We start from the raw sequence: 14,385 nt of genomic DNA, 5'->3' as shown, positions 1-14,385 counted from the left end.
CTCTTCTTGGGCAGGGAAAATGTGGGCATATGTTAATGCAGCTCTTGTAAAGCCCAGAAAAATATTCAGGCTTTGAGAAGCTACGTGCATCACAGGGCCAGACCTTTAGCTGATGAAAACCTGCCACACTTTGGGTTTGATGCAGCTGCACTGATTTAAAGCAGGTGAGGATTGGGTCTTATTTTTTATTCCAGGAGGGCCCAAGATATAGCTTGTGGATTTCTAAAACGTGAACCCAGCCCCCTTCTCCCTGTACATGTAGGGTGAGGAGGAAGTGGAGAGACTACCACTTGTTTTTTAATCTTTAACCCCAAACAATAATCAGTGTTGTTCAATCCAGGAAGATAATACAATAAGTAATTAATAGATTTATAGTTTCCAAGGCCAGAAGGGATCAGTATAAACATCTAGTCAGACCTCCTGCATAACACACTTTGAACTAGAGCATTTCTCTTTACAAAAAATACAGTTTTGACAAATTTCTCGACTCTACAAATTTTTTGGAAAAAAAAAGTTTTGAAAGTTTCACAATGTTTCATTTTCAAAATGGAAAAAAACAATCCATTTTTTTCTGGTTCAAAATGACTCTGTTTACAAATTCAAGATCATTAGAGTAAACAGTGGAAATCCAAATGAAACATTTAGAAATGATCTATAGGGAATGTTTGGATTGACCTGAACTGTAGCTTGTTTCAGATTTGTTTGTCTGTGAAAATGCTAGATTTCGACTTTTCGTCCCCATTCAGGACAGGAAAATGTTTTGAAATCTTGAAAATTTTCATGGACAGAAAAACCCTTTCCCACCCAGCTTTACTTCCACCATGTTTCCACCCTAATGGAAGTCACCAATGGGAATGTTTCCTTCTTTCAGCTTCATTATATTCCTCCTATTTCTACTTAGTTTCTCCCTTGTGGAAGAGGAAAGAGCCATGTGCAGAAGATCTCTTCCACATGTGGATTTAAGTGAGGTCGTCTACATCCAGTCAGGTTGGCTCTAGGGTGACCAAATGTCTTGATTTTATAGGGACAGTGATAATATTTAGGGCTTTGTCTTATTAGGCACTTATTACCCCCCACCCCATCCCAATTTTTCACACTTGCTATCTGGACACCCTAGGTGACTCTGACCCATCCCTCATCCTTATGGCTCCATTTCAGCAAAGTCCTTAAACACATGGATAACTTAAACCCCCATCAATAATGCCACTGGGCCTCACAGAGGGGCGTCTTTAAGGGTATGTTTACACTGTAAAAAAACTCACCTTCAATCGTGAGTCTCAGAGCCTGAGTCAACAGACTTGGTCTTGCAGGGCTTGCGATACAACAATAAAAATAGCCGTGTTGATGTTTCAGTTCCGGCTGGAGCTTGGGTTCTGAAGTCTGGGGAGCAGGTGGGTCTCAAAGCTTGATCTGAAGCCCTAGCCACAACTTAAAGCACTGTCTGCGCAGCTGTTTTTTAGTATGGTCGCACGATCCCTGCAAGCCCAAGTCTGTTGAGACGGATTTGAGACTCGCTTTGTGTTTTGTTGCTTACGAGTTTTTCTACACTAGGATGAGGCTGAATGAAAGCACCAGCACTACAGACCGGGTCTAGGGCTCAGCTCCTGCAGGAGTATAATTATATCCGACTCTCAGCTGTAATTTTTTTTTAAAGTAAGTTTCTAGCCCTTCTGGTTGCAAAGAAAATGTGATCTGAGAGTAACCCAATGCATTGACCTCTGCTTGAGTCTGCAGAGAGCCTGAAATAATTGCTCTGCGAGGGGTTAGGTCTATAGGGGGTGTTAAATCCAAGAGCCACCCTCTTAAGGGTTCTCTGCCCAAGTAAGTGTGGGGCCATATGGGTGAAGCAATGGGGATCCCCATATCGTGATGTGCCTAGGGCCCCGATTGTCTTAATTTGGTCCTGCACTAAGGACATTTGCACTGGTGAAGTGACATGGATGCAGTTACACTGGGGCAACGCACTACCCTTGCACCTGTGCAAAACAGGCCATTGTGCACCAGTGCAACTTACCCATCTTACATTGGCCCAGTGCATTGGGACTGGGGGTTAGCACCAGATAAGCACCCTCCTGGGGCACTGCCGTTTATGTATCACTGCTTGCCCCGTGCTCCGCCTGAAGGCCCAATCTAGCCCATTTGATTCACACAGCACCGTCTACAAGCCTCTACGTGTTTCACAATTTGCGGGGTTTCTTTTTCTTTGTTCACCTTCCTAAATTTCTCCTGGATCAGATGAGAAGGATGTTTCCGGGATGGAGGAGTGGAGGGTTTTGCTGTGTCTATTTCAGCGAGATATTACTCCTGCACCCTCCTCCAGCAAAGTGGTGCAGCCACGGCATCTGTCCCTGCACCTGTTAGGCAGGGCTGGCAGAACATGCTCGGTGCCACGAAGGAGGACGTACAGTGACGCTCTTAGCAGATGCTGACTGGATGTGCTCCGAAGTGATGGTTGAAATTCAGTTAGAACGTTAGTATTACACAACCAAGTTCCCCCCCCACACACACACACACACATAATTGTGGCTGTCCTCCAAGGGAGTCTGTTTCCAAGGCCAAGTTTCAAAGTTCAGCTGTTTTTGAATTATCTGTCTGGATAAAAATAAAAAAAGTATGGCAATCATATTTTTAATTTATTTTTTTGCAATGGAAAAAGTGTCTCTCCCCCCCCCCCCCGAAGTCTTGCTTAAATCAAAGACTGTCCAATGCATTTTTCTCATATTTTTCAGCTGAGATCAAGCATGAAACATGTCAGCCTCCGACCCAAGGCAGAAAGTTTTTGGAAAGGCGACGGGCTGGTAAGAATAAGGGATTACACCTGAAATTGTTTTACAGCCTTAATCTCAGAGAGTTCGACAATAACATACGTGTTTCAATCAAGTTTAGTTATTTATATGGCTCCCCTGCTAATCATTCCTAAGTATCTCACAACTAGAGTCAGTTGGGATCTTTTTAACACAACGTTTTCCTGTCGGAAAACGGCAAATTGTCGAAACCAAAACATGTTGTGGGAATGGGTCCGTTTCTGTGTCACTTCCTCAGAAAGGCGTCTCAGGTCCAGGATGGAATTTCCGGTCAGAAAAAGAGACAGGAGATCCGAGCTAGAATGGCCAGAGGATAAGAGTGCTTATATGGGAGTCCCAGGTCCCACTCTCCCCTCTGTCTGAGTCTAAGCAAGGATTTGAAGGTGGATCTCTCACATCGCAGGTGAGTGTCTAACCTTTGGGCATCGGCTATTCTAGGGTAGGATTGTCTCATGAAAAAAAATTAAAAGGTCTGTTCCATTCCGACTCAAATGTCAACCCCTCAATTTTTTTGTGAAACAGAATTCTTGTTTCTCAGCCAGCCCTACTCACAACACTGCTGTGAGGTAGGGCTCTGCTACTGTCCCCTTTGTACAGAGGGGGAACTGAGGCACAAAGCAACTAAGTGACTTGGCCAAGGTCCCAAAGGAAGTCTATGTCAGAGCAGTAATTCAAACCCAGGTTTCCAAGTCTTAGGCTAATGCCCTAAGCACTGGATCGTCCTTCCTCAATGAGCCAGTTTTATTGAGTTTGGTTGCAGAACATGCCTGTAATACTTTGCCATAAAGACAGTTGCAATTGTTTCGATTCTTGAACTTTTTAACAAATTTTTAAGCAGTTTTGATGCTTTTTGTTATGTTTTGTTTTGTGCAACTTCTTTTTCATATTTCGATCAGCTCTGCTTCCAACCCATCCTCTGCTAACAAGCCAGAGCAGTCTCATTTTCTCCGTCGCATATGAACTAAAATTACATCTTTGCTCCAGGGAGATTATCTTGGCTGATTATTTTTAATTAATGGTCTGAGATATAGAAATGGAATGTGCCCAGTGATCCAGTCCTGGAGGTTTAGAAGGAACAGGAAAAAAAAATATGGAGAAATCTGCAAGAAGAAACAGGAAGGTGGCATTACCATTTTTACCTCTTCTTGGTCTATTTCATTGTGCCCCTCTTCCTGATCTCTCAGCGTGAACGAGAGCCTAGGACTCTGAGCTGGGGTAAATCAGCCTAGTTCCACTGAAGTAAATGGAGTTACACCAGTTGACATCAGCTGAGGATTTGACCTTATAGCCAATGAAAATGTAACCCAGGCCTGCTTGGTGTGACGCGCTGTCCCCCACTAGTTGCATCTAGCTCAGGTAGAAATTGATGAGTCTGCTACAGCCACGTGGCTTTTAGCTCATGCAGTAGAGGCTCATACACTAAGCTTTAGAGATCGCAAGTTCGATCCCACCCACCAATGATAGGGGTCTGTCATTGTTACAAAAATTTAAAGGGAACCATTAAAGCTAAGGAGATCTAAAATAAAAACCAAACCAGGCACCCGGATATTGCACTGAGGTGTGTGTTAGAAATGCCTATAAGACAGGCACACCAGAACTCAAAATATAACTCAGGCTGAACCATTTTGCATGTTCAGTGTATTTTTCATGCCTGTGCATATCTGCAGTTTCTGGTGTAATCCAGAAATCTTGAGAAAGAGCCTGTTCTTGTGAGCTTCCCAGCCAGGACTGGCCTTACCATGAGGCGAACTGAGGAGGCCGCCTCAGGTGCCAGACTGGGGGGGGGGGAGGGGGAGGGTGCGCCACTAGGACCTATAGTGTGGAAAATTGTGTCTGCTGCTGGTGCATATGTATTCTCTCTGCTCTAGATGCACAGAGATGGTGGAGTGCTGTGCTGGAGGAAGGAGGGCACAAGACACATAACAGCCAGGCAGGAGAAAAGGTGAGAAGGAATAACAGAAAGCAGCAGGAGCTGCAGGGAGAGAGAGGAGGAGGAGCCTCTTATGTACCTCTCTCGCACCCCCAGGAGCCTGGACTGATTAACACCAGCTTCTCAGGGAGCTTCCTGTTTCCTGCTGCTTCCCTGAACCCACTTGAGGAGAACAGGCAGTCAACTGAAGTAGTAGGAGCCAGTTAGGCCTTCCCTCATTCAGGCCCTGCGACCAGTCTGATTATTTGTCCCCTTCAATTGAGTGTTGAAAACCACTATAGCTGGCACAGAACAGCAGTCATGAGTGAAAGAAGAAAACGCCCCTCTGGGGCAGCATTTAGAAAAGGAAAGAAAGCAAATGAAGCTTTTCTATCTAAGCAGGAAGGAGCTCTCCTGAGATACACAGACACAAATGTTCACGGTGAGCCTTCCGGCCCCAGTGAGGACGTGAGTGGTGAGGAGATGCCTGATCTTCCAGCTAGTCAGAGTGCAGGTGACCTGGCAGCTACTGCAGCATCCATATCTCCATCTCAAATGGGTGTAACCATGCACATTCCTGAAGAAAAGTGTAGATCAGAGAAGAGTGTGGTGGAGGCACAAGAAACAGCTGCTGCTGAGTTTCGTTCCTTAAGTCTAGATGATCCAGGACTGTGGACCCACTTGAGCAGTAGCCTGAGGGACTTCCTTGTAAGGCATGGGCCACAGCAAGTGAAAAACTTCATGTTCCCCAAAGACAATGAAAATAGAAGTTTCCATCCAACACATTACTGGCGTGAAATCCCCAATGGTGACAAAGTGGAGAGGCCATGGCTTATGTACTCAAAAACCCAGACTGCTGCATACTGTTTTTGTTGCAAACTCTTCCAGTCTAATGATCCAGCGGCACTGGGTTCTACAGGAACAAAGGGCTGGAAAAATCTGGCTAGAAATCTGGCATGCCATGAGAAGGCAGCAAATCATCAGAGAGCATTCCATAGGTGGAAAGAGCTTGAGATGAGACTAAAGTTAAAGGCCACCATAGATGATCAGCATCAAGAGAAGATGGTATCAGAGTCTCTTTACTGGCAACATGTTCTGAAAAGGTTCATTGCCATTTATAAGAAGGCTTGCTACCCAAAACCTAGCACTGTCTGGCACTTCAGATCAGCTGCATGTGCCAAACAATGGAAACTTCCTTAAAATTGTGGAGCTGATGGCTGAGTTTGATGCTGTACTCCAGGAGAATCTAAGAAGAGTCACCACCCAAGAAATGTACACACACCACTACCTTGGAAAAACAATTCAAAATGAGATCATACAGTTACTGGCAACAAAAATCAAACAGAAGATTGTGGCAGATCTGAAGTCAGCGAGATATTACTCTGTTATTCTGGACTGCACACCTGACATCAGCCATCCGGAACAAATGACTTTAATGGTGCGTTTTGTCACAACAACAGAACCTAGTGAAAATGTCCCTGCAGTGGTGACTGTCAGAGAGCATTTTCTAGAATTTATTGACATTGATGATACTACAGGAGCTGGTCTGACAAATGTGCTTCTTAAAAAGCTGGAAGATACGGGAATCGCGATAGCTGAAATGAGAGGTCAGGGCTACAATAATGGTGCCAACATGAGAAGAAAGAACGGAGGAGTGCAGACACGGATCCGAGAGTTAAACCCTCGAGCTTTTTTTGTCCCATGCAGTTCTCATTCATTGAACTTGGTGGTCAGTGATGCAGCATCAGCTTCTAGTGAGGCTGCTGAATTTTTTAATGTAATTCAAAGCATCTATGTATTTTTCTCTGCACCCACTCATCGATGGCAAATTTTGAAGCAACATCTGGGAACATCCTCTCTGACACTGAACCCACTGAGTGCCACATGATGGGAAAGTCGAGTGGAGGTGATAAAGCCTATCAAACACCAAATTGGGAAGATAGATGATGCCATAGTTGCCATTATGGAGGATAATGCTATGACAGGAACTGTTCGTGGGAGAACAGTGGCAGAGGGAAATGGAATCACCAGAAACATACATAACTTCAAATTTCTGTGTGGCTTAGTGTTGTGGCATGACATACTGTCTGAAATAAATGTTGTAAGCAAGAGACTCCAAGGTGATGACCTTGATATATCTGGAGCAAATGAACAACTGGACAAAGCAAAGTCATACCTACAGTCTTACCGGTGAAATCAGATGAGGTGATTTCAAAATGTTCCGAAGAGTGCACAGAAGTTGGCAGAGGAACTTCACACTGAAGCTATTTTCCCACCCATTCAAGAATACAAGAGTCACTGAAGAAAAAGACATTTTGATTACAAGGCATGGGATAATCCCATAAGAGACCCCAACCAACAATTCAAAGTTGAATTATTTAACCGGGTGCTAGATTGTGCAATACTGTCAGTTGAAGAACGTTTCATGCAGCTCAAGGAACACAGCAGTATATTTGGGATGTTGTATGATATTCCAAAACGCCTCACTATACCTGAAGAAGACCTATACCAGCAATGCAGGGCACTAGAGACAGTGTTGACACATGACATGCGCGATACTGATGCGAGTGATTTAGGTGGATGAACCGAAAGCCCTTTCAAGATACATTTCAGCAGGATCAACTCCAAAGGCTGTTCTGGAATATATGTGCACAAATAAGATAACCACCCTCTTTCCAAATGCTTTTGTTGCTCTGTGCATACTTCTAACACTTCCTGTAACAGTTGCCAGTGGAGAATGCAGCTTCTCCAAGCTGAAGTTAATAAAAACACATCTACGTTCCACAATGACACAGGCCTTGCAACCATCTCAATAGAGCATGAGCTGGCCCAGACTGTGGATTTTCTGCAGGAAGCAGTTCAAATCTTTGCAACCAAGAAGGCACGGAAGCACCACTTTGATTTATTCAAAGAGATAAAAATGCCAGTGTTTACTTTGCAGACAAGAAAAGTGACATTTGCTGGTCAGGCATTTGAAAGTTGTGTTACTTAAAATTTTTGAACAAGGCATTGTAAGTTGTTAGTTCTCCTTTATTGGGGTAGGTAGCAGAGCGGTACCATGAGAGTAGTAGAACAGGAAGAAGGCAGAATTGAAACCTTTCAAAGTTTTGGCCCAAGCGAGGAGGCATGGGGGAGTCATTTGAACTCCCCGCCTCAGGTGCCAAAATGTCGTGGGACGGCCCTGTTCCCAGCTCATACTTTCTAGACTCACGAGGCACAGGTTTGGTTCTGAGCTGTAGCAAGACTATTTTCTTTTTCAAATCAAGCCTCAGATACTTTTGTGGTGCCCTTGTCACTTGCTAAAATGGGGCCTAGTAGCTACGTTTTAGGGCTTGAGCACATATGTGAAAGGGAAGTGATGCAACCCTCTTGCCTGCCTGTCAGTAGACTGACACTCTAAGGGCCATTAGCAATTCATGGTATCCACCACCATGTGGGGATGAGGCTTGCTGCAAATGTGTTGGGGACTTAAACCAGAACCCCAGAGGTTCACAGACAGTCCATTAATGCCTATTAGCCAGGATGGGTAAGGAATGGTGTCCCCAGCCTCTGTTTGTCAGAGGGTGGAGATGGATGGCAGGAGAGAGTTCACTTGATCATTACCTGTTAGGTTCACTCCCTCTGGGGCACCTGGCATTGGCCACTGTCGGCAGACAGGATACTGGGCTAGATGGACCTTTGCTCTGACCCAGTATGGCCATTCTTATGTTCTTATGCTCTACTAGACTAACTAAACTGAATCCTTCACTTGGAAGAGCCAGAGAGATTGGAACTAAATTTGTCTCAGCTGGATGTCACTCTTTGCATATCTTTCGTTCCATGCTTGGGAACGGGCTGGTCATGTAAATGTATAGAAAGGCTGCACAGTAAGACCATAAGCCTAGTCAATTTCAGTAGCGAGCAGAGAGGCAATGTGGAATACCTGCTTTCCTCTTGGGAGATGGAAAACGTTTCTCTCTTTCTTTTCTTCATTCATTCAGTCCTCCTTTTTCAGCTGATTAAACAATGGGTCCTCGCCCTCTTCTCACAGGATGAGAAATTAACATAGCTTATTTTGTTTGCTTTGCTGTCTTACGTCTCTGATTTGCTAGCATCCCAGAAGATGTGATGGGGAGCGCTGGCACAGAACCAGCAGGGTGCAGCAGTGCTCAAAACATTTGTTCTGCATGACACAAGTGTTTTAACTATGGAGCCAGCTCCAGAGGGTGCGATTCTGTTGACGTCCGTCAAATTACATAGATTTGAATTTGGCTCATTGTGGGTTATTTTGGTAAGTTCAGTGCAATGGATCTGCAGAGTTGACGATGATTTTAAGAGATATTTATCATCTAATAGAAATTCCCTGTAGTGTGTTAGCATTTGATGTTAGGGATGGAACTCCATTGTGTTGGGTCCTGTATAAATATGGAGAAAAGATAACCATTCCCCTGGAGGAGAAATAATCTAAAAGATGCTAAACATACAAAGGGTAAAGGAGAGGGGTATCACATAAAAGCAAATGAATCTAGTGAAGAATTGGCACCGCTTTGATAATTGCAAACTTCATACAGTTGTGAATCATTATGTAGGCAGGACACAACTGCTTGATACCAGCTGATCATGTTTAACTCCGCTGCAGCAAATGTTTATCCTGCACCAAATATTTTTGTTGTGTCTTCACTAGAATTTGCAGTCATGTTAGTTAAAACCTATTAAAACATGACTAATAAAATCAAGCATTGACTGACCATTGAGAATGGTCTCAAGTTGCAGTGGGGGAGGTCTAGGTTGGATATTAGGAAACACTATTTCACGAGGAGGGTGGTGAAGCACTGGAATGGGTTACCTAGGGAGGTGGTGGAATCTCCATCCTTAGAGGTTTTTAAGGCCTGGCTTGACAAAGCGTTTGCTGGGATGATTTAGTTGGGGATTGGTCTTGCTTTGAGCAGAGGGTTGGACTAGATGACCTTCTGAGGTCTCTTCCAATCCTAATATGCTATGAGTCTCTGACCCAGGCAGGCAGTAGTTTCCCAACCCATTTCAAGAGTTGGAAATTTTTCCCCATTTCGAACCATGATGAACCTGCACTGATTTTTTTGGTTTTGAGTCAGTCAAAAAGTGGTTTTGATTTTGACCTTTTTCTCTCTCTTTTTATCTTTTTTTCTAATTAGTTTAAATTTCTCAACAAACAGGTGTTTCAAACCAGAAAACTAGAATGTTTCATTTAGAAAATGTCAAAACAAGACATTTAGACCATTTTGAAAGTTTATTCTCAATATTTATTTTGAGTCAGCTTCCAAGAAACAGCTGGCATCTCCCTAGGTGGATGGATGGCCACGGGGGCTCTGTGTGCTGCCCCCGCCCCCAGGACCAGCTCAGCAGTTCCCATTGGCCAGGAACCGCAGCCAATGGGAGCTGAGAGGTCGGCACCTTCAGGTGAGGGCAGTGTGCAGAGCCATGTGGTTGTCCTCGGCCTAGGATCCGATGCTTCCTGGGAGCCGCCTGAGGTAAACACTGCCCGTAGCCCGCTCTCTGTACCCCCTCCCATGGCCCTGCACCAGCCCGCAGCCCCCTCCTGCACCCCAAACACCTCATCTCTGGCCCCACCCTAGAGCTCGCAGCCGGAGCCCTCACCCCCTCTCGTACTCCAACTGCATGGCCCAGCCCGGGGAAAGTGAGCGAGTGTGCGCGGGTGGCGGACAGCGAGTGATGGACGGAGGAGGATGGAGTGAGCGGGGGCGGGGATCAGAGAAGGGGCGGGGCAAGGAGGTTCGGTTTTCTACAAATAGAAAGTTGGCAACCCTACTCCTTACTGGGCCTAATGGAATGATGCTGTGAAATTCTGGGAACTTTTTGCTTTAGAAAAGTGTCAAGGGGGCATCCTTGCAGAAGGGTGTTTCCAATCAGCAATACCCCCTCTCTGCTCTGCCTTCTGCTGCCCCTTAGTAAATTGCGCCTTATCAGCACTTTGCCTCTCTCACCCCACAGCAGACTTCACCAGTCCCCCTGTGTGAAGGAGACACAGCTAAAGGAAGATAGGAGCATTGGCCTAGGCAATGGGGTTGAAGTTTCCAGGCCTATGTTTTAAACGTCGGCAAAGGGTCTAATTAATTTCCCTGTTATATAACCTTGTTGACGGATTCAATTATGACTGGTTATAATCATAAAAAATTGATGTCCTTCGACATTATCTGCAAGGGTTGCTTTTGATACAGTTGAAGGGGATTTCCCAAGTGTTATTCCCGTCGTCTTTTGCATTTCCTCATTGATATGCATTTTCTTTCTCTCTCTCACACACACACACAGGTACAGCCCTGTGCCATAAATGGGAAGACGCCAGCTTCAGTTAACACAAGGGAAAACCTCACGTCTTCTTTGCTCGATGTTATTGTATTTAAAATGGACGAGTGGGTGTTTAAAATCGGAGCCAGTTGAAACATGCTAAAAGCGCCTGGTGAATATTTCTGTGGATAAAGGCAGTGGAGCCAACTAGCTCTTATGTATAGGCTCACATCATATTCATTTGTAGACTACTAAATCCCAGAGCTGCCCTTAGGGGCCGTCCATAAATTATGCAACACATTTTTTGGTGATTTTTAAGACCTACCCACCCCGTTGTGCCCATTGTATTTCATCCTGTTTCATTCAGGGCCTGATCCTGGCACTCCTTGAAGCCAGTGGGGATTTTTGCTATTGACTTTGATGGAAGTAGGAACCAGATCTGGATCCAGGGAAAAACACAATGAACGAACTCACTCTTGCCCGGCGTGACATAATGTTTGTGTGGAGCAAGTGGCCTGGGAGCAGAGGTGACAGGACATTGAAGGAATTACCCAAGCCAGAGCAGAGAAAGACACGGCACGTTTGTTTCCTGGAGGCTGACTGTTTTTTTCTGGTGCATTAGACGGTGAGGACATTCCCATGTCCGCCTCGTTATTGTTCTTGGCATGGAGATCAGAATTCCACAAGACAGTGGAAACGGCGTGTCAGAGTGAGAGGGCAGGCGGGTGTGTGTGTGTGTGTGTGTGTGTGTGTTTGTTGTGATCGGCTTCCTAAAGCACACATTCAACCCAACGGAGAGAGAGGCGAAGGAGAAATCAGGGCTTAGCTCATGGCGCTGATGAGGTTCTTGGGTTGGGTCTGACCCAAGGAGGCAGGGGGAGAGGCTGCTGCAATCTTGTGAGTATCAGAGCAGGGAATGGAGACAGCGATGTCACAGGTTCATCCCTGGCTTTGGGTTCAAGTTGAGGTTGGATCCATTCTTTCTCAATGTCAGATTTCCCTGTCCTTGGGTCCCCCTCCCCCCATGGCCTGAGAGTTATTTCTTCCTGCCTACTTTTATTTCTTTTTTTAATGAATTCTGGGCTGGAGTCCATGTTGTCTATCCACAGACCAGGTAAGGGGGCAGTGCAAGGTGCCCTTCCCCTGCCACATGGGAAGAAAGTGACCCACCACTCACTGCGGGAGTCAACAGCACATGTGCTGCTCCTACGTCTTGGGGCTCAGCAAACATAACAAACCCTCGTGCCCCCGAGAAGACACAATTAAAAATCAGCCACGTCCATGGCATTGGGAAGAACGGCACTGGAATGCCAATGTGCTAGCTCCAGAAGCATAGCAATTTTCCCTCTTGAGTTAATGCAGGTCTACCCTTGTTTGTAGGCCAGCCATTGGAGGACAACATCACAATCCATGCTCCCTCAAGGACACACATATCACATAGAGCCCATAGCAGGACCATGGCTCATCTGAGTCCTGCTGTAAAATACACTAAAGTAGATCCTAGTGGAGGACAGTGGAATTACTTCTTACCCCGCCCCCTTAAAATGGCTGCCTATACTTCCAAGACCTGAGTGGCGTTTATGGTGGACGGTATGATGGGATAGCCTAATTTTGGAAATGAATTGATCTTTGACTATTAGAGGTAAATATGCCCAATGGCTTGTGATGGGATGTTAGATGGGGTGGGATCTGAGTTACTACAGAGAATTCTTTCCTGGGTGCTGGCTGGTGAGTCTTGCCCACATGCTCAGGGTTTAGCTGATCATATTATTTGGGGTCGGGAAGGAATTTTCCTCCAGGGCAGATTGGCAGTGGCCCTGGGGGGTTTTCACCTTCCTCTGCAGCGTGGGGCACGGGTCACTTGCTGGAGGATTCTCTGCACCTTGAAGTCTTTAAACCACGATTTGAGGACTTCAATAGCTCAGACATAGGTTTAGGAGTTTGATACAGGAGTGGGTGGGTGAGATTCTGTGGCCTGCGTTGTGCAGGAGGTCAGACTAGAGGTGAGATCATAATGGTCCCTTCTGACCTTAAAGTCCATGATTCTATAACACAAGCACTAATTACACTCCACACTGGGCACTCGATGGATATACTACCAGCCCTGTGCTGCTGTGTTTTTGCTGGAGGGATGGAGACGCTGGTAGCATTTTGGCCTCATAAAACTTTGTTGAGTTCCATTAATATTTTCCCCTTAGTTTAAACCACTTTTTAAAAGGGGAAAATTAATTAAGAAAACCAGAAAAGCCACATTAGATAGCAGGTTGTGCTTTGCCAGCAGTTATGGGCTTTGCTCTGATGCAAGAACGACCTGGCACTAGGATATTAAAAACTAGAAGAACGGTGCACCAGCAGGCCTGACCCACACGATTAATCATTCTAACATCTGTGATTTTGAGTGGGTTTCGCATGCGGCAAAATAGAATCTCCCAGTGTAAGCCACTGATCAGTATGTGTTATGTGTAGAACTGGGCACATATTTTTTGGCCAAAGCTTTTCTTCTTTGGAAAATACAGATTTGGGTCAACTGATACTTTTTGTGAAATCATGATGATTCGGATGGAATGTTTTTGGTCAAAGAATACCTAAAAATTAAAAAAAAACAAAATTGGAAAAAATCAAAACGTTTTGAGGTCACGCTGCACAGCCCCCAGTACGTTGGGCTGAAAAGCACTTCGCTGCTGCCAAGCTTCGAGGCATCTCCTGGGAGCCGGTGGACGGACTCCACGCCGATGTCGTGTGTGCAGAGGATCAGAGCTATTTATGATGTGAGCCCGGAGGAGCTGAGTTTCTTGGCAGCTGGCAGCGGTCGCACATGTTGAATGAGGAGCAACGTCCATCTGGTCACTACTAGTCTGCGCTTCTGGTGCTCCTGGGTTACAGCTGGTTGGGGCTAATGATCGGGCTGCTGTTACCACAGCTGCTTCTGTTGCTGCTGCCATCCCAGCTTCAATCCCAGTCCCAACTTCCGCCTTTATTTATTTTAATGTCTCATCCATGACACTGCATGATCCCATCTCCCGATGCCTAGAGAAATCAAATAGGCAGGGTGTTAAAAAAATCTGGTAATATAAGAACGGCCATACTGCGTCAGACCAAAGGTCCATCTAGCCCAGTATCCTGTCTTCCGACAGTGGCCCATGCCAGGTGCCCCAGAGGGAATGAAAAGAACAGGGAATCAAGTGATCCAAACATAAACAGGAAAACTCAACTAGTTCTGGGTTTAAATAACATTCCCACAAAAGTCAGGAGATCCCCAAGGGTAACTGGAGCAGCTTTGCAACCAGGGTGGTTTCCATTTGTCTATATTATTAATTATTATTGGAACCTTGGATGCATATGTAACCCTTCTGCCCATCTAAGTTGGCAGCAACAAGGGCCGGGTTCTGTATCTAGGGGTTCCGTTTCAAT

Source organism: Chrysemys picta, chromosome 2, assembly GCF_011386835.1.
Source record: "Chrysemys picta bellii isolate R12L10 chromosome 2, ASM1138683v2, whole genome shotgun sequence".
Lineage (NCBI taxonomy): Eukaryota > Metazoa > Chordata > Testudines > Emydidae > Chrysemys > Chrysemys picta.
Note: the sequence above shows the minus strand (reverse complement) of the source record.